Source organism: Hyperolius riggenbachi, chromosome 5, assembly GCF_040937935.1.
Source record: "Hyperolius riggenbachi isolate aHypRig1 chromosome 5, aHypRig1.pri, whole genome shotgun sequence".
Classification (NCBI taxonomy): domain Eukaryota; kingdom Metazoa; phylum Chordata; class Amphibia; order Anura; family Hyperoliidae; genus Hyperolius; species Hyperolius riggenbachi.
Genome location: NC_090650.1, coordinates 216,852,747 through 216,873,144, shown reverse-complemented (window position 1 = coordinate 216,873,144; position 20,398 = coordinate 216,852,747). Strand labels below are relative to the sequence as shown.

General features: G+C 43.3%; 1 protein-coding gene across 2 annotated transcripts in view; it reads left to right on the top strand.

Annotated features, from left to right (window-relative positions):
* Positions 1-20,398, top strand: part of GALNT1 (polypeptide N-acetylgalactosaminyltransferase 1) — a 236,347-nt gene that overhangs the window by 139,203 nt on the left and 76,746 nt on the right. The window lies entirely within an intron of this gene.

Below are 20,398 nucleotides of genomic sequence, written 5' to 3'. Positions count from 1 at the left end.
ACTCTTGTTTTCCCCACTCCTTTCTCTTGCTCATTGTGTATTCATTAGTCAGTCTTTTTTTTTTTTTTTTTTTTTTTAATTTATTTACACATCCAATGAGTCACCTCAGCCTTGCTTGTAAACACAAGTGATCAGCTAGGCAGGGAAATAAAAGGAAGAGGATGAATATATTATAGATAAAAAGAACTCCCAGCATTCAAAAGAACTCAAAGCATTCAACTGTTTGGCACTAGGTCCAGTGCTCCTAAAGTATGTGATAACTCCAAACCATAACAGCAAAAAAAGTTTTGAATGCAGGATTAGCATCTTTATCACTTGATACACTCAGACCAGTTGCTGTTGAAATTTGATTTTTATGGTGACAATACCACTTTAAGCAACTGGCAAGCACATGCATCAGGTGATCCTCGCCAGTTCCGGGTAACAGACTTTGCTGTATTTTGCTTGTAGTAGCAGGGAGTGATACTATTTGAAGGTTTGGAAGTCAGTACCCTAGCTTAATTTCAACTTGCTTAGCAAGCATTGTCAGACTTAAAGAGAACCCGAGGTGGGAATTACTAATACTATTGGGGCACAGAGGCTGGTTGCGCACACTAAGACCAGCCTCTGTTGCCCCATCGTGTGCCTCCATGTCCCCCCTGCTCGCCGCTATAGACCCCGCAGTGCTGGCGACACGCAGCGTGTCGCCAGCACAATGTTTACCTTAGCGCTGTCTGTCAGCGCCGCTCCCCCGCCTCCTCCGCATCGGCGCGCCCGCCCGTGTCCCTTCCCTCCCGCTAATAGGAGGGAAGTGACGCGGGCGGGTAGCGGCGATGCGGAGGAGGCGGGGGAGCGGCGCTGACTGACAGCGCTTAGGTAAACATTGTGCTGGCGATGCGCTAAGTGTCGCCAGCACTGCGGGGTCTATAGCGGCGAGGAGGGGGGACATGGAGGCACACGATGGGGCAACAGAGGCTGGTCTTAGTGTGCGCAACCAGCCTCTGTGCCCCAATAGTATTAGTAATTCCCACCTCGGGTTCTCTTTAAACAAAATGTTAGCTTGTGACGCCTACGCAGCCCCCAAGAAAATCACACATGCGTCATTTGATCACAAGCGCACATTCTATTGCAATACAAAAATGAGATTTTAAATCCACTTTCTTTCCCCCTACCTCAACCAAATGGCTGGAATCATTAAAGTGAACCGAGCATCATTTTTAACACCCAGGGCAGCTCTATAGCAAATTAAAAATGCATTCTAAAAATGTGGTTTATTATTAAAAAAAACTTTCAATTTACCTCATTTTTTTACATCTAAGGGTTAAAATAGCCACTTTGTCCGTCCGCAAAGGACCTGCAGTCGCTGAGCAGGAGATTGTTGAACACAGATAAGAAATCACCTCATTAGACTTAACTGACCACAAACAAACCCCCATTGTACTTCAAACAGAAAACATCAGTTATGCTGGATACACACGGTGCGTTCGTGCACTCGATTTTCCCGTCGATTCCTTTTATTTCCAACATGTCCGATTTGGATTTCGATGGATCGTTAGGTCGATTCGCATGCAAAGTATGCCGAATCGACCTAACGATCCATCGAAATCCAAATCGGACATGTTGGAAATAAACTAATCGACGGGAATCGACGGGAAAATCGAGTGCACGAACGCACCGTGTGTATCCAGCATTACAGTTGAAGAATTTCACACCTAGTCTGGACAATGCTAGTTGTAAAACAGCAGGGGTTGAGCTTCTGAACAATGGCAGCCCTTGCAGCTATTTGAAGCCAGGAGCTGCTTAGTTCACTTTAAAGGGATCCAAGTTTGTGGTCAATTAAGTCTAAAGAGGTGATTTCTTATCTGTGTTCCACAATCTCCTGCTCAGGGACCACAGGTCCTTTACGGACGGACAAAGTGGCTATTTTAACCCTTCAATGTAAAAAAATGAGGTAAAATTAAAGTTTCTTTTTTTTTTTTTTTTTAATAATAAACCACATTTTTAGAATGCATTTTTAATTTACTATAGAGCTGCCCTGGGTGTTAAAAATGATGCTCGATTCACTTTAAGGAACCTTTTCATGCCAAGGTCAATTAGAAATCCCTTAGCAGAAGTTCCTCCAAGCACCCAGCTGTGTCGAGGGCCCCCATAAATCAGGCCCTCACACTTTTAAGATGACAGAACCAATTTAGAGAGTCCTGTCCTATACAGACAGACTTCAAACTCCAGCAGGCCTTGTCACCTCTCTGTATAGCTGGGGAGTTCAAAGGAAAACCAATTTCCCCAGCTAGTTGCTAATAACCGTTTCTTCCTTATAAAAATAGCTAGCAGGAGGCTCTTCCCTCCCTTCAAAATCGGAAGAGTGGTTGCAGTGAAATTACCGATTTCCAGCATGAAATCTATATTTTTATTTTACCGATTGTACATACAATCGAAAATTGTACATGTACGAGCACCATCAACCAATCTTAACCGTTTACTGTGCACGCAGTGGATTGGCCTCCAGAAGTCTCTAGTGCATGAGACCTGCATGGCAACTGTGGCCTAGTAATACGGGATTGGTAAATGGTTGTCACATTGTTTATTCGCCACATAGCTGATTCCGGATTTTTAAAATAAATAAATGCTGCGCTTTGAAAGACATGGACAGTTTTGGGTTGTCCTCTTCAGGGATAGTGTATGGGTGATCTGTGGGCGTTAATGGTGCTTGCTTTACAAAGAACATCTTTTTGAAGGGATCCACAACACATCTGGAGTCTTGGGATAATAAAGTAATAGTGGTGGCCCTGCTGAATGCAAAAAATGCAATCTTGGCCTTTTCATGCGCACCAGTGTTGCTTGTACAGCATTATGTAGCTGTTGACTCGCAATATGAAATAAAATTTGTGATAAAAAGTGGGTAGTTAAGAGTGACAGACTATTGCTTTGAAGGAGGGTGTGAAGCTTTTCAGTCCCTGGAATCGCTTGGAAGGAAGTTGTTTCTTTATTGTTCTGATTAAAGCGGACCCGAACCAAAATTTTTTTTTTAATTCAAAATATTTAGTTGCACCACTCTGACACATACAAAGATAAATAAGCACTCCTTCAAGCCTATGAGCATTTCAGTGCATGCTTTTCACCCTTCTCTTTTCATAACTAGGGTTATACAGGTGGCAGCCATTAGCAATTCCTCCTTTGCTGAACACCACCTACTCCAGCAGTTTGCCGGATTCTGTCCCGGCAATATGAAAGGAAGGGGAGGGGTTCCTCCAATAAATGTAAAATATTTTATATTTGTCATCATGCAGCTGAAAAAAGACTGCTATTTATTATTATAATTTAGAAAATAGATTTTATTTCTGAAATCTTGTATTTTTAATTTGGGTTCACTTTAAAGTGAACCTTAAGTGTCCCCAAAAAAATGAGTTTTACTCACCTGGGGCTTACCTCAGCCCCCTGCAGCTGATCGGTGCCCACGACGAGTCGCTCTGATGCTCCGGGTCCCGCTGGCGGCCACTTCCGGTTTCGCCGTCAGGACCCGTCAGGCTGGGGAACGCGGCTGATACTACGCGTTCCCAGCCAAAATAGCACCCCTATGCGGCCATATGTCCGCATACGGGTGCCTATGCGGACATATGGCCGCATAGGGGTGCTATTTTGGCTGGGAACGCGTAGTATCAGCCGCGTTCCCCAGCCTGACGGGTCCTGACGGCGAAACCGGAAGTGGCCGCCAGCGGCACCCGGAGCATCAGAGCGACTCGTCGTGGGCACCGATCAGCTGCAGGGGGCTGAGGTAAGCCCCAGGTGAGTAAAACTCATTTTTTTTGGGACACTTAACCTCCTTGGCGGTATGAAAAATACCGCCAGGAGGGAGCGCAGCAGTTTTTAAAAAAATTTTTTTTTTTTTTTTTATCATGTAGCGAGCCGAGGGCTCGCTACATGATAGCCGCTGCTGAGCGGCATCCCCCCGCCCGCTTCGATCGCCTTCGGCGATCTCCGATCAGGAAATCCCGTTCATAGAACGGGATTTCCTGGAGGGCTTCCCCCGTCATGGCGACGGGGCGGGATGACGTCACCGACGTCACTGACGTCGGGACGTCATTGGGAGTCCCGGGCCACCCCTCGGCGCTGCCTGGCACTGATTGGCCAGGCAGCGCTGGGGTCTGGAGGGGGGGGGGGGCCCGCGCCGCAGCAGATAGCGGCGATCGGGCAGGGGCCGGCGGCGATCAGAGTGCTGGCGCAGCTAGCAAAGTGCTAGCTGCGTCCAGCAAAGCAAAAATTATGAAAATCGGCCCAGCAGGGCCTGAGCGGCACCCTCCGGCGGCTTACCCCGTGTCACACACGGGGTTACCGCCAAGGAGGTTAAGGTACACTTTAAGGGAAGAAATGGAAACCAAATTCCCTTTGTGGTGTTTTTTTTTTTTTTTTTTTTTTTATTCTGCTCTGTTTTAGGGCTTGTTCACACTAAGGGTGTTTTTGCCCTTTAAAAACACTTGTGCAATGATTCCCTATGAGAGAGTTCACAGCTGAGCGGTTTGTTTGCGATCTGCTCAGCAAAGCGTTTTTTTTAGGCAATTTTGCCTCAATGGAAGGTATAAGAAAAACGCAGAACGCTCACAAAATCGCTTTGTGCAGCGATTGCGTGAGCATTTTTAAGAATAAATACATTGTATTTATTCTTTTCCAGGTCAAAGAGTTTCACTTTCTGACTTGCGTCAGGGAGGGAATTACAAAACCGCTAAGAAAAGCACTTTTACCAGAAGCACGGTGGAGCGCCGGGAGGGGGAAAAAAGCACACCAAAACGCTTGCGGTTTAGGTGTGAATGAGGCATTAGAGTTGTTCTAGTGAATGATTTTAATATATGTAGGGACATTCATGACTATGTTGTGGTCAGTCTTAAAACAATACATTCTAAACCATTGCATAGCCTTTTGCTTGGTGAAGAAAAACACTGTAAAAATGGGTTTCTCCACAAAGGTTTACAAAGAAACTGAAATATATAGGGAGTATACTGCAGGAAAGAGGGGGAATGTTTAATCCTCTGTCGTCTTCTGTAATAATATGGGGTGTTTTGTAGCTGTCATATTACGTGTAGAGGTATGCTCTTATGAGAAGAAAAGGATCTATCCAAATTACAATTTAGGATTTGCAGTAGTTTTCTGCAGAGTTGTTGGCCCTTAAAGCGGGATTGTCAGCCACAAAATCAAATTCCATTTAAACACTGCACTGTATCTATAATGCCAAGAATCTCACCCTGCAGTGCAAGCTCTCCAATCTATTTAGAATGTATCGGCTGTCATCAGAATGGTTTATTTTCGCCAAGCATGACAGAATGCTGCGCGGAATTTGTTTTGGAATTTTATATTTCATTATTATCTTATCTCAGTCTGCTGCGCTCTACTGTCTCTCTGATGCTGACCAGAGGGAGAGGGGGGAAGCTTGTCATCACCCCTCCCACATTCCTGCTTCTCAGTGATTGGGCTGAGAACACCGCAGTGTGACAGGCAGAGGCTGAAAGCTCACACGTGTTTACAGCCTGAGATGACTCAGCACATTGGAGGAGAAAAGAAAAAACTTAAGGGAGGAAATGGCATCAGGATTTAGCTTCACGCTATGGGGAAAAGACTTGGCCCCTGCCAGGAACAGAATTCTTTTCATTTACTATATAAAAATCACTGAAATCAAAACGTGGGCAGTACAATACATCTGTTATGTAAGTATTTATCTACTTGTATATGTGTTTTTTTTCTTCCTGGCATGGTATGGCTGACTCTCGTTCTAATGCCAAACGCTAACCTCCCCTTCTAAAACTCTTCCTAATGTCTATCTCTAACCCTGTACGTCAATATTAATATTACATCCTGATGCCTAATCCTATTTTCCTACTCCTATTCTCCAATGTAAACCACTTCTTAAAGGACCAATATCGCAAAAAAGTAGGCAGTTAAAATGTGACAGAACTGACTGGTTTTGGGTCAGTCCATTTCTCTATGGGGGATTCTCAGGGTTTTCTTTGTTTTTAACAGCATTTCCTGAACAGCAGTTTAACTACCAAAATAGTAAGATACCAGCCAACCTGCCTACTCACTTGCACACTATTTTGTCAGTTAGACTTTGCAAATGCTTTTCAGGAAATTCTGTTGAAAACAAAGAAAACCCTGAGAATCCCCCATGGAGAGATGGAGTGGCCCAAAACCAGTCAGTTCTGTCAGATTTTAACTGCCTACTTTTTTTGTGATCGTGGTCCTGTAATGCCTATCTTCAACCGCCTATCCAACAGCCTCTTCTTCTCGACAGTAGTGCTTGGTAAAGGTTACCTAAACCTTCCTTCTACAATAACCATAACCCTCCTAAAATAACTTCTTATTCTGATATTAACCTTCTGTTGTCCTCATTAGGAGCTGTAACCGTTGTGGTTTTTATATATGTCTACTTCATATAGCATGTGAAGAAACAGAAAGCTGTAAGGGTCAGTGTCCATGGAGTGGAATGTTAAAAATGAGGCAGTGAGATGAGTGGCAAAGACTGGGATGACATAGAAGTCAAAATACTGTATAGAAGTCAAAATTTGTATCAGAGAAAGCAATTTAGGCATCTGCAATAATTAAATGGTAGCGTAGTTGGCAGCAAGGAGAAATGATGATGAATTGATGACAGTGGAGCAAAATGAAGAAAAGAAGCAGCATAGGTTACAGTTGTGTAGATTGTCTGTACTGCAACAGGATGGAAAATAGAGCAGAGAAATAACTAATGCTGGAGAAGGGTCATAGAGAAAGCAATGGAAATTGGTGATACTGGAAAATTACATGAACGTTTCAGGGATTCGTTATGCTGCGGTGATACAGGAGAAAAGCCATTGTGAATAGAGAGACTGGGGAGAAATCAGGCAGGAGATGGAGAAGATTTAGGAGGGATTAGTGGCAGTGGAGTAGAACATAGTAGGCATCAGTGATAGTGATGCGGATGGGAGAGGATTTAGCATGGATCATTTGCTGCTTGAGGTATGGCAGCTCATTGTTTTCTAGAGATAATTGCCCTTAATGTGCCAATTTCTTAATGCAGCTTGAAAAATGACATGGAGTAATGCATGGAGATAAATAGAATACAGAGGGAAAGCTGGCATAGCGATAGGATAACCTAATACAGTAGAATCCCTTGATAGTTCACTCCAAGGGACAAATAAAAGTAATTTTCCATTTCAGAAGTTTACTATATCAGAATTGGCCATACATTGTATATTTATACACACTCATTTGCTGGGACCTGAGGACTGAGATATATATCCTGAGGACTAATACTATATCCAGAGGTTTATTATATCAGAGTTTATTGTAATGAGATTCTACTGTAGTGCAGTTTTTACAATCTAATTTCCTAAATTTGTGAATAAAAACCTAAACAAGGACAAATATCTATAAATATGTAGAATTACTACTACAGCTTTGTAAGTGCAATCGCTTTTGCCACTGTGGCATTTAGACTTTTACCTGTTTTTGAGAAGTTGCTTCGATGAATTCTCTCTGCTACTGCCTTTGCGTTAGGTGCCGCAAGAATTTTGCCAATGCTCCTGCTGATATTGTTTTGACTGTAACATGTTCTAAACCAGGGGTCTCAAACTCAATTTACCTGGGGGGCCGCAGGAGGCAAAGTCAGGATGAGGCTGGGCCGCATAAGGGATTTCACAATCGCGGCGCATCGCCACCTCTGCCCGCCCCTCTCACTCTTCCTTCACAGAGAGGGGCGGGGAGAGGCGGCGATCCGTGCGGCGATTGACATCAGGAGGGGCAGAGCTGAAGCTGAAAGCTCTGCCCCTTCCAGGAAATGCCGGCGCATTGCCCCCCGGGCGATTTGGGGGCTGTGCAGCCCTCGTTTAGCGGCAGGGATGCGGCGGTTTACTTGGGAGCACTGAAGCGAACTATAAGGAAGCTTTTGCCGGCGAGGGCCACAAAATATTGTATCGAGGGCCGCAAATGGCCCGCGGGCCGCGAGTTTGAGACCCCTGTTCTAAACCAATAGAATTATTTATCAATGAGAAACAGATCTGAGTGGCACTCCCTACACTAACATGGAGCAGTGTGAGTGCATGGGCAAAAACATTCTCACCAAATCACCGACGTTTCCTGTATCTGCTGCTGGGACGTGTGCACATCGGACTTGTGAAAAAAGGGCATCAGTAACATCAAATACGTAGAGAAAGAAGCAAAACCTCCGGGCACCTTCCGTCCAATTTCTTTATTGCAGTGCTCTAGTACAGGTGGTACGTCTACGACACATCCAGGTTATGGATCCTCAAGTGATGGAGGTGGGGGGATGCCGGGCACCAGATGGGGCTTGCGACGGCCGTTTCGCGTCTCAGTGGACGCTTGGTCACGCTGTGCTCCAATAATAGCGAGTTGCGGTCTTCCGGTATATCGCGAGGGTATGCCCCGCCCCTTCCGGTTGCCGCACTCGCTATTGGTGAATGGGGATCAAATGAGACAATCCAGCCAATGAGGAAACGTCCCCGCCGTGTCTGGACTACCATGCCCATAAGGCTGTGCGGGCTAGTGGGCGTAAAAGGGATGTGCACTTTCGCCACATCTTATTGGCTTCCCAGCAATCTGTTCAGCCAATCCCATCGCTCTCACGCGCACCGCACTACAAACAATTGCATACATTTTAGCAAAAGTAATATCAAAAACGCCTGGGCATGGTAAAAAAGGGAGGGAACATTCGGAAAAAGAACCCCCTATTATCTATAATGACACGGCGGGGGACATCCTCAATAGGCATATCCCTAATCTGTGCAAATAAGTGAAGAGTGTACTAGTGACACACAATTCATTAAAAAGGATAAAACCTGGGCAATTCAGACCCAGCTGCAGCCAAACAAGCTCTAAAGTTACGGTTCACCACATAAAACTTTACACAATACACTTGGTTGCGTTCAGGCATGTGCCTAAAAGGCTACGGGCAGGGGGGGATAAATGTTGAAAAGGGGAACTCCAGGAAGCACACATAGGTTGTTAATACAACCTCTATCACTCCAACACTATATGATAGACAAAAACATGCCCATGATCAATTATACAAAGAACTAGCAAGACTAATGAAACCCATTTCCAACATTGACGTAACGACTTAATCGCACAATACTAGCATATTATATGAATACTCATGGATCCAGCATACATGCCAGTTAAATTTTGTCATTCAGGCCAGCTGGTCCCATTGCTTCCGTACGTAGTATAATACATGTTTCTTTTCTGAGGAGTAATTTGTCCCTATCACCTCCTCGCCTAGGGGCCTCCACCTTATCTAGTACTGCGAACTTTAGTCCATTACAACTCCCTCCATGTGCATCCTTAATGTCTGATACTAGTCTGGTACAGCTGTTCCCAGCTTTGATTGTACTAACATGCTCCCCGATTCGTATTTTAATTGGTCTTGTTGTTTGTCCAATATAAAATCTTTTACATGGGCAGAATATACCGTAACATACACAACATAATCAGTCGAACATGTATATAAACCCCTCATACGAAAATCTACTCCTCCCACCTTTATACATTTTTGTGTTAGCATTTTAGGGCAATATTTACAAAACCCACATTTAAAATTGCCTTTGGTGGCGTATCTATTTAGCCAAGTTGTATGTTTGGGGGACACAAACTCACTTTTGGTTAGAAGACTGGCCAGGGTAGGTGCTCTTCTGAAGACTACCCATGGGGGTTGTAAAATCTTACCGGATAATTCTGGATCCTGTCTGATTATTTCCCAATGATTGAAGACACTCTCTCTTATCTTGTTAGCCATAGGGGTATAGTCAAAAGTAAAAACCATCCTCCTATCTTTCTCTCCTTGTTTAATGTTTCCCTGCAGGAGGGTCACTCTATCATTTTCGGCAGTCCGGCCCCTAGCCCTCACTAACATCTGTGGGTCATATCCTCTTTTAACAAATCTGGTGGTCAATTCAGTCGCTTGGGTATCGAAAATAGATCGCAACCGATTGTTCCTCCTTAGACGAAGATATTGGCCATAGGGAATGTCCTCCACTACATGTTTTGGGTAAAAGCTCCCAGCATGGAGGACGGAATTGGTTGCAGTTGGTTTGCGATAGCCTTCACTGATAAGCTCATTGTTCATGACTCTCAACCTTAAAGTGAACATCCGGACTAAAAATCAACTCAGCAGCACTGAAAAGGCCTGGTGTTTCTTTAACAGTTTCACAGCATCAGAACTTTGTTTCTCTTATACAAGCCTCATTTTTAGCTGCACAGAAAAAAACTGCCCGGGCTTTTTTCCCCTGATGCTGTGCAAAGCATGATGGGATTTCTGATGTTGTTCTCGTTCTGCTGTATTGGTGCAAATTTTTTTTTTTTGACATTTTGAATTTGACATTTGAAGCCTAGCGTGTGCAGCTGGGAGGGGTTATCAGGACACAGGACAGTTGGAACGGTGTCTCATGCTCCTTGTCACCTCCTTTCAACCAAAAAGATGGCTGCCCCCATGACAAAGATGGCAGCCCCCATGAATCACAAACATTTGCCTGTTATTTTAAAACAGTGTGGGTAAAAAATTATATTACCCATCTATTCTAATTAACATAACTAATGTAACTTAATGACAGTATGTTTGTTTAGGCTGAAGTTCCCCTTTAAATCAAGAAAAACCACCTCACCCCCTATCATTTCTGGGGTGAATTGCATGTTGATGTTATTAACATTTAGATACTTCACAAATTCAAAAAATTCCATTTCTGTACCAGACCACACCACCAGGACGTCGTCCACGTATCTGGACCACTGTCTGATGCGATCCCGGAAAGGGTTCAAATCCGAGTGCACAGCAGACTCCTCCCATGCCCCCAGAAAGAGGTTGGCAAAGGAGCATGCCACTGGGGTCCCCATAGCGGTCCCCGCCACCTGTTGGTACCAGCGCCCGTCAAACAAAAAAGCATTATGTGTCGAAACGAAATGCAAACATTCACAAATAAACTCAATATAATAGTCATCCTTATTCGTACGTTGCAGATATTTTCTGACGGCCTGCACCCCCAGGTCTTGGGGAATCCTGCTGTACAGACTGACCACGTCAATTGTGGCCAGTCTGTCTCCTTGGACCCAAGTGGCATGCTCCACAACTTGCAACACCTCCAGGTTATCCCTCAGGTAAGAGGGCACCCCTCCAAGCAGGGGACGTAGAAGATGATCCAGGTACCTGGAGTCTCTCCGTAAGAGACCCACAGCCAGAGACTATGGGGCGTCCCGGTGGTGCGGCCAAAGATTTGTGAATTTTAGGGATGTGATACCACACCGGTCGTCTGGGAAAGACCGGGATAAGATCCTTCACCAATTTCTTAGGGAGAAACCCCCTCTGCATTCCTCCTTCTAACAAGGTCCTCAACTCAGCCTGGAAACGAGGGGTTGGATCACAAGGAAGCGGACAGTAAGTATCTTTATCATTTAACTGCCTTTCGGCTTCGATTTTGTATTGTTGAGTTGACATTATAACCAAATTACCTCCTTTGTCCGCACTCCTTATGACCAACCCCTCATTTTTCCTTAACCATTCGAGTGCCTTTCTCTCTTGTACACTCAAATTTGGAATGGTCTGATCATAAATCTGGGCCTTCAGATCTTTCAATACGGCATCAAAAAAATGATCAATGCTGGACCCTGGGGTGATTGGGAAGGGCTGTACCGATCTACAAGCTCTAAAAGTGCCTGGATCTCCCAGTTGTAAGTCTCCTGTGGCTAGCACATTCGGCCAGTCCAAACATCCACCTTCCTCCCATAAATCATTTAATATTGCCTCCATTTCCTCATCCGTGGGGTCCCACTGCATTATTGGACCAAGGTCCAAATTGCCGGTGTCAATCCCCTGTGTCATCTGAGGGAGCAATGATTTATCACCCTCCATTGCCTGGTGGATTACTCCCGAGGTGGTCCTCGGTTTCTCAACACTGATGGCCACTGTCATTGGGTGTATAGGGGGATTCGGTGGTTTCGAATTTTCAGCTTTTTCCAACTCCTTGTCCGATTCTCCAAATTTCTAGCAGATGGCCAACTTGCGTGTAGATTTAAATAAGTCAATAATAAATGCTACTATATCAAAGTTCTGTGTTGGGCAGAAATTTAGTCCTCGACTTAAAAGGGAAATACATGCTTCAGGAATGGTGACCCCCGAAATGTTCACCACTTGGGGGACTTCAGATTCCCTACTTTCATCTACATGGTGGCTTTCCGTTTTTTCTTGGGTTGCTTGGCATCCTTGATTCCCTCCCAATGGACTTTCTTTGAGGTTCCCTCTAGGGGTACGTCCCCTTCCTCGTCGGATCCTTGATCTAAAGGGCCCTCTGCCCCAACACATTGTGAATCTGTGGGATCTTTCTTATCATCTTTTTTTGGAGTTTTTGGATTCTTTCTAGGTTTCCTTTATTGTTTTTTTTAGGTTGTTTCCCTTGGTCTGGGTCACTATCAGACCCTGAATCTGTAGTCCAGTATCCCCTACTTTTAGGATTCTTAGGGAAGAGGGCTGGGCTCCAATTAAAAATCTTGCCCTTGTTAAAGTCCTCCTGGTCACGAAAGAACTTTTTCAATTTCTTGTTTTTATCTCATCTTGTATTTTGATAATTTTGTCCTCTAATTTAGAGTTTACAGCTGCAAATTTTTCCTCTGTGACGGAACTTTCGTATTTCTGTTTCACGTCACTGAGTTCTGCAGATACCTCATTATACTCTAGAGTTGTGTGTGCAAGGACTATGTTCTGAAGTCTTTTGGCAAGATCCAAATGTGCCTCAGTCCAGTCTTCAACAAACTGCTTATCCTCACGGTATTCGGAAGGTTCCCAATATCGTCTGAACCCCCTAGCCACTATGCCGTCTCTCTTGTATCTCTTAAGTGTGGTAACCGTCCAGAAGAGCTTGGTCTCCTGCTCACTGAGTCTTCCCAGTTTGATCTCCAAAACCCGGGCCCCCACCTCCTTATTTGCCTCTGTGGAAGCAGCGTTATTAGAGAAGAAATTGGTGAGATCCTCTCTACCAACTGCTACCTTGTCGCTCACACAAAGTATTGAATCGATGTCTAAAGAATCGATCTCGTTATCACTATCATTCTGTATATCCGCTCCATTCATTACATCATTGGAACATGAAGTCATGGTAGGGGTGCTCTACTCCAATAGAATAGAAGACAGAGGCACAATTATTTATTAATGAGAAACAGATCTGAGTGGCACTCCCTACACTAACATGGAGCAGTGTGAGTGCATGGTCAAAAACATTCTCACCAAATCACCGACGTTTCCTGTATCTGCTGCTGGGACGTGTGCACATCGGACTTGTGAAAAAGGGCATCAGTAACATCAAATACGTAGAGAAAGAAGCAAAACCTCCGGGCACCTTCCATCCAATTTCTTTATTGCAGTGCTCTGGTACAGGTGGTACGTCTACGACACATCCAGGTTATGGATCCTCAAGTGATGGTGTGATGGAGGTGGGGGGATGCCGGGCACCAGTTGGGGCTTGCGACGGCCGTTTCACTATAGAATCCCTGTCCTGCTGCTCAGAGGCCACATTATACTCATGTAAGAAATGCTACCAGGTTATTTAGGGACTCCATAAAGTGTGTGTGTGTGTATTTGTGTGTACCTTTTTATGTGTGAGTTATGCTTTGGGGATGATTGAGAAAAATGCTTTGAACTTGTGTTCCCATTCTAAAATGTTGTGCACTGGAAGTTTGAGGGCCTCACAGAGAAACAAAACTGTTATTCATCACACAGCTCTTTAATAGTTTAGTCTTATGAGCTATATAACTTTAGTTCTTTTGATAAACATTATGATAATGTGAATTGCAACATGGTCTGGATTTGAGAACTCATTTGATCATAAAATATTGCGTACTGCGTGTGATATCAATTTTTATTAAATTTCAAGGGGTATTATGTAAGTTTAAGACAGTTTGATGAAGGATTAAGACTTTTGTTTTGTTTTGTTATTGACTTCCTGCATAATCTGACAGTTGCATATAAATCTCAATGACAGAACTTCAGCAGCTGACCTTTACTTTATTGCCCATCTACAACTCCTGCCAGGCGAGTGTAGACACAAGGTAATTCCACCACCGCTGTTCCCAATAGATAATGTACTGTGGGCAGACGTCATAATGTGTTCCTGCTTTTTAATACCTGTCATGCATTTACTGAATTTACTCATTGACTCACTTTTAATTCTGGCTTTATCTTTGGGATTAGGTGTACGTTTATATTTTTGGTTCAGTTATTCTTTAGTTAAATAAAGAATTAGAAATTAAACATACAGTCCAACATTACAGTATAAATGTCATTCTCTGCTATCATACATGAAACATTTTTTTCTCACTCTGAGATGGCCACTAGTGCATGTATTTCCCAGTCCTTGGAAGAAGAATCAAGGGAATGTGGTATTAGTGTTTGAATAATTAGTGGAGAAATTAAACCCTGCTCTGCCATGTTGACTTGAAAACTGAATATGATACTCTTATTTGAACATATGACTGTGTTCTCCCCAGAATTTTTTTGCACCTGGGTGGCATAAAAAAGTAGCCAGGTGGGGGGTGATGAGAGAAAGCAGGGCTGTTGCTTCTCTGCACAACTCTGCTGATGACAGCCGAGTGCTCACCAAAACTAGCCGGGTGGAGCACCCAGCTAAAAGAGCCTGAGGAGTATACTGTATGATTACATAAAGACTTTTCTGTCAGTAAAGGTCCATACACAGCTCATCAAAAGTCGCTGCAAATAAACAACCAACGCCATGGAAACAACTTTACCGGTGACAAAGACCAACGACAAGTCATTCCAACAATGTTGTTCGCACTCTAACAAAGACCAACAAGTCTTTCCAACAATGTTATCTGCTCACCAATATTGCAAACAACCAACTCATTTTAATACTGCGCCCGCAAGCTGAAGTGACATTATTGCATGATGTGTGCATTCTGTAGAACGATGTAATTTGAACAACATTGTATATATGTGGCCAACTGCACAATATCTGCCCGGCGTTCATCTGATTTGATCTGCCGGGTGGGTAGGGCAAAATACCATGTATCGGTCACTCGTCATTGTCGTTTGGCTACATTTTTTACACGATTCGTCCAATAAGGCAAAATCTGTTGTTTGTCAGATGTTTCAAACTACTTTTGTTTAGCATGTACAAGGCTTAAATGTAAGATTTTAGTACAAATCTTGACATTTGCTGTGGCTATAATAAGTGGCTGTGGCTTTACTTCAGTTAAAGCAGGTCAAGATTTATCACAGGGAATTTTTTTATTTTTTTTTTATCTATACAATATTTTTAGAAGGAAGCAAAGCTTTATGTTAAAGAGAATCTGTATTGTTAAAAGCTCACAAAAGTAAACATACCAGTGCGTTAGAGACATCTCCTATTACCCTCTGACACAATTTCGCCGCTCCTCGCCACATTAAAAGTGGTTAAAAACAGCTTTAAAAAGTTTGTTTATAAACAAACAAAATGGCCACCAAAACAGGAAGTAGGTTGATGTACAGTATGTCCACACATAGAAAATACATCCATACACAAGCAGGCTGTATACAGCCTTCCTTTTGAATCTCAAGAGATCATTTGTGTGTTTCTTTCCCCCTGTTCTCATGCACTGAAGTTTCAGGCTGCTTGTTTCTTCCTGCAAACAGCTTTGCCCTTGTCTGTAATTCTTCAGTATGTGAAAGCCCAGCCAGCTCAGAGGACGATTTATCCAGCTTGTAAAAGATAAGAGAGAAGCTGCTCTAATCCTAAATAACACACAGGCAGTGTGCATAGAGGGGCCTGGAAGGGGGAGTTCATAGCAGAACCACAACACTGAAGAACTTGGCAGCCTTCCAGACACAGGCCGACAAGTCTGACAGGGGAAAGATACATTGATTTATTACAGAGACAGTGATAGTATAAAGTGCTGCAGTAAGCCAGAACACATTAGAATAGCTTTTTGAACTTTAGTATAAAGTGCTGCAGTAAGCCAGAACACATTAGAATAGCTTTTTGAACTTTAGTATAAAGTGCTGCAGTAAGCTAGAACACATTAGATTAGCTTTTTGAACTTGTAGGATGATAAAAAACAGGATGCAATTTTTGTTACGGAGTCTCTTTAAACATGAAAAGTTTGGGACAACCTATTCCGAGACCTTCTTGTATTGCAGGAGTTCTATCTGTGTTATTAATACTGCAGTTATCCCGGTGTTCATGGTATTGGTCCTCTAGACTTTTCCTTGGAAAACTCTCCCCAGATCTTCTATTTTTGACTTCTGGGGTAGAATATATCTAGCAGTATCTGATGACATGGCTGTGCACCAGTGTAATGATTATGTGGGTTTTGTATGGTGTGTGTATTTGTTTTTTCCTCTGCTAAGTGGTGTTGAATTATCTCCCCTCTAGGATAGATTGTTTTTGCCGCCTTTGGTGCCATTTTGCTGGTAGATGTCACTGTCAAAAGTACCCATATTTTTCAAACCATAAGGCTCTGCTAACCATAAAATGCACCTAAGTTTACTGGACAAAAACCAGGAGAAACAAATGACACCAAACCTGGAGCATCCATGGTGCCAGGGGCGTTTTGTGGGTCTCCCCCCCCCCCCCCCCCCCTCCCCCACAGTTATGTCCCCCTTGCACCTCTAGTGTCTCCCTTGTGCCTACCTTCTTCCTCTAGTGTCCCTCCTCTGTCCTCTGTGTGTCCTCTCCCTCCTACAGCACAGAAGTACAGCTTTACTTGTGGATAATACCATAGCTCAGTCGCGGGACCATGACACAGAGGGCCGGAGAAGTGCAGATTATTCCTTTAGGAAGAGAGCATCACTGCCGTCTGTGTTTGATAATTGGAACCAATGGTTTTGCGGGTGGGACCATTGCGCATTTGTTGAAGTCGGTCACTGCACTCGCTGAGTAGCAGTGACCTCTCAGGTGTCAGTTGGCGTCCTTCCTTAAAATAGTGCAGTGATTGGCCCCAGTGGCGGAGCCATGGTCCCACTCGTGAGACCCAACACCATTCAAATCATTACCGCTAATCGAGCACCTCCAGGCAACTAAATTTACATTGTTTGCTGCAGGGCTGTGGAGTCGGTACAAAAATCTTTCAAGTCCGACTCCTCAGTTTATGAAACCTTCGACTCCGGGTACCCAAAATTGCACTTACTCTGACTCCTTGACTCCGACTCCTTAGTATAATACTTACCAGGGCTTTGGATTTTGTACATAAATCATTCGACTCTGACTCCTAACTCAAACTCCTCAGTTTATGAAATCACCAACTCGGACTCCGGGTACCCAAAATTGCTCCAACTCCACAGCCCCAGTTTGCAGCACATTGTGGCTTTGCAGTAGAGGGGAGGACATTTTTAGAGAGGTTTAGGGCTAGGCGCCGCCAGGGGGGGTTAGGGTAAGACACCACCAGGGAGGGTTTTAGGGTTAGGCACCACCAGGAGGGTCTCAGGTTTAGGCATCGGTAGAGGGGGGGGGGGGGGTTCTGTGTGAGGGAAGGGTTAGGTTTAGCCATAGTAAAATATCGGTAAATATTACCGATATTTTACCATCAGGATTCAGTAGTAGAATATTGCTAATTTTAGCAATATTCTACTAGCAGCAAACCCCTGAGCCTTTTCTTGTGTATATATGCATCCGCACTATGGTCTCACGTTCAGTGATAGAACTGCCTCTATATATTTGGTTGCTAGTATGCTACCATCCAGTACTGATGCAGATGTTCCAATGAAATGAATGACTTCTGCTATCCTATAGCAATTTTCTCTTGAAATTAAAGAATAATTAAATACCGATCACATTCAGTACTCAACACTACAGATGCACTAACACGGCTACGATCATCTGATTTAGGACTGTCTTGAGAAGCACTGATGTGAAGGGCTTGATCTTATTTTAGCTAACCATGCATATTAATGTGTTTTGGTTGTGCAGTGTGCCCCTATGGAAGCACTGGCCCTGCCCCTTCATATAATCCCATATAGACTTAAATATTTTGAGATCCAGGCTCTGTGGGGCATTTCTTCCAATTCTACACCAAGACCAGCGAGCAAGCATCACTACGTAACTAATGTTACTAAAGTTGCCATGGTAGGCTAGGGGAAATAGGTCACCGACCTAAAACAATAAACTATGACAAATCTAGAAGAAACTAGAAATCCCCCTTGTAATAATGTCAAAAACTAAACACTGAGCAAAACAATATATATAAAAACACAGGATGTAGAGAAAGTACAAAAAATCTTTATTTATAAGCCAACCATAATTTAAAAACAATTAAGAACAAGGCAGCCAGACCTGAGTCTTATGTCCCTAAATATAACCGTACAAAATGCAAGCCCTGCTTATCAATTAACCCATTCAGGTTCCGTCGTTTTCACGTGAGAAATGTTCACCTCCCATTCATTAGCCTATAACTTTATCACTACTTATCACAATGCACTGATCTATATCTTGTTTTTTCCACCACCAATTAGGCTTTCTTTGGGGGGTACATTTTGCTAAGAGCCACTTTACTGTAAATGCATTTTAACAGGAAGAATAAGAAAAAAAATGGAAAAATTCATTATTTCTCAGTTTTTAGCCATTCTAGTTTCAAAATAATACATGCCTCCATAATTAAAACTCACGTATTGTATTTGCCCATATGTCCCGGTTATTACACCGTTAAAATTATGTCCCTATCACAATGTATGGCGACAATATTTTATTTGGAAATAAAGGTGCATTTTTTTCCATTTTGCATCTATCACTATTTACAAGTTTAAAATAAAAAAAATATAGAAATATTTCATCTTTACATTGATATTTAAAAAGTTTAGACCCTTAGGTAAATATTTACATGTTTTTTGTTTTTTTTTTATTGTAATGGTTTTTTTTTTTTATAGTAAACATTTTATTTGGGTAGTTTTGGGAGGGTGGGAGGTAAACAATAGATTTATAATGTAAATGTGTGTTAATTTGTATTTTTTTTTCTTACAGGTGTAGTATTACTTTTTGGCCACAAGATGGCGGCCATGAGTTTGTTTACATGACGTCACTCTAAGCGTAACACACACTTAGAGTGACTCATCGGAGAGGGAACGGCCAGAAAAGGCGCAGCTTCCGAGAGAAGCTGTCGCTTTTTCAGCGGGGGAGAGGAATCAATGATCGGGCACCATAGCCCGATACATTGATTCCCTGGCTACCGAATCCGCGGCCGGGAGTGCGTGTGCACGCGCGCGATCGGCCGCGGGAGCGCGTGGTAGCGCGCATGGTTCCTGGACGTAGAAACTACCAGCGACAACGTCCACACATGCTCCCTCTCCCACCACCCAAGAAAGAGGTTGGCCACTGAGGGCGCACATTTGGCCCCCCATCTCTGCGATACAGTGCCTCTATTTAAATTTATTTATTATACATTTTTGAACACAACTGTTTGTGGCACTGTCTTTTATTTTTCACATAATCTTCTTGCAGAGGTTGGACTTGTACCCCCAGGCCCCAAATGGGCCTATAAGAACCCGCACAGGTCCTTCACAACTCGTAGTTCTTTGGTGATAGCAAAACGCTCTCTCAACCTCAACAACGCTCAGATCTATATGCTGGTAACGTTTATTCCCGTTTATTTTATGCAAACTGTCTTGTGTATCTTTGTAACTTTTATTTTGTAGTTTTTACTTTGTTTTTTGTAAATCTTGTGTATGTATTATTTTCTGCATTGTTCCACTTTTTTTCTGGAATATTAAATCGTTATTTAATAAGTTTGAATTCTGCTGTACTAAGTTCTCGATTGGAAGCAGATCAACCTAAGGCCTCGTTCACATCACAAACGCAGATGGCCATGCGTGCGGAACGCAACGCGTATGATTGCACGCCATCCGCGTTTGTGTGCCTTGCGTGGCTGATCCCATCACTGAAAAGTGAATGGGACAGCCACGCATTTTTTTACAAAAAATGCGTGCAGCATGCTTTCCCGGACCGCACAGGTCCGGAACACATACAGTGTGAACATCAGACAGTGCACTCTATGCACTGTCTGATGTTGTGCGTGTCTGCCTCCTGCACGCGTTTCCAAAACGCGGCTGGAAACGCATGCAGTGTGAACGGGGCCTAAGACATAAGTAGTAGCGTTGTTCAAATTCTGCAGTGCATGAAGGACGGAGGAATTATCTGAGATAAATGAATCATGCCTGTCCTGCTGCTCCATGCTGAAATGGTGCTGATTGCGTGTGTTGGGGTTCCAAACTATGCATTGCCGAATTAAAACACCAGGCCATCAATACTTTATATATGGGAGCTGAATAAAGATCAGCAACATATGCCATTGACATAGTTATTGGGACATCTAGATTTGTAACCTTTACAATGAGAATGTGATAACAAGGAAGTCTTATGTATGATTATTTATATAGATACCAGCGTTATATCTCATCAATTTATTTTCACTTCAG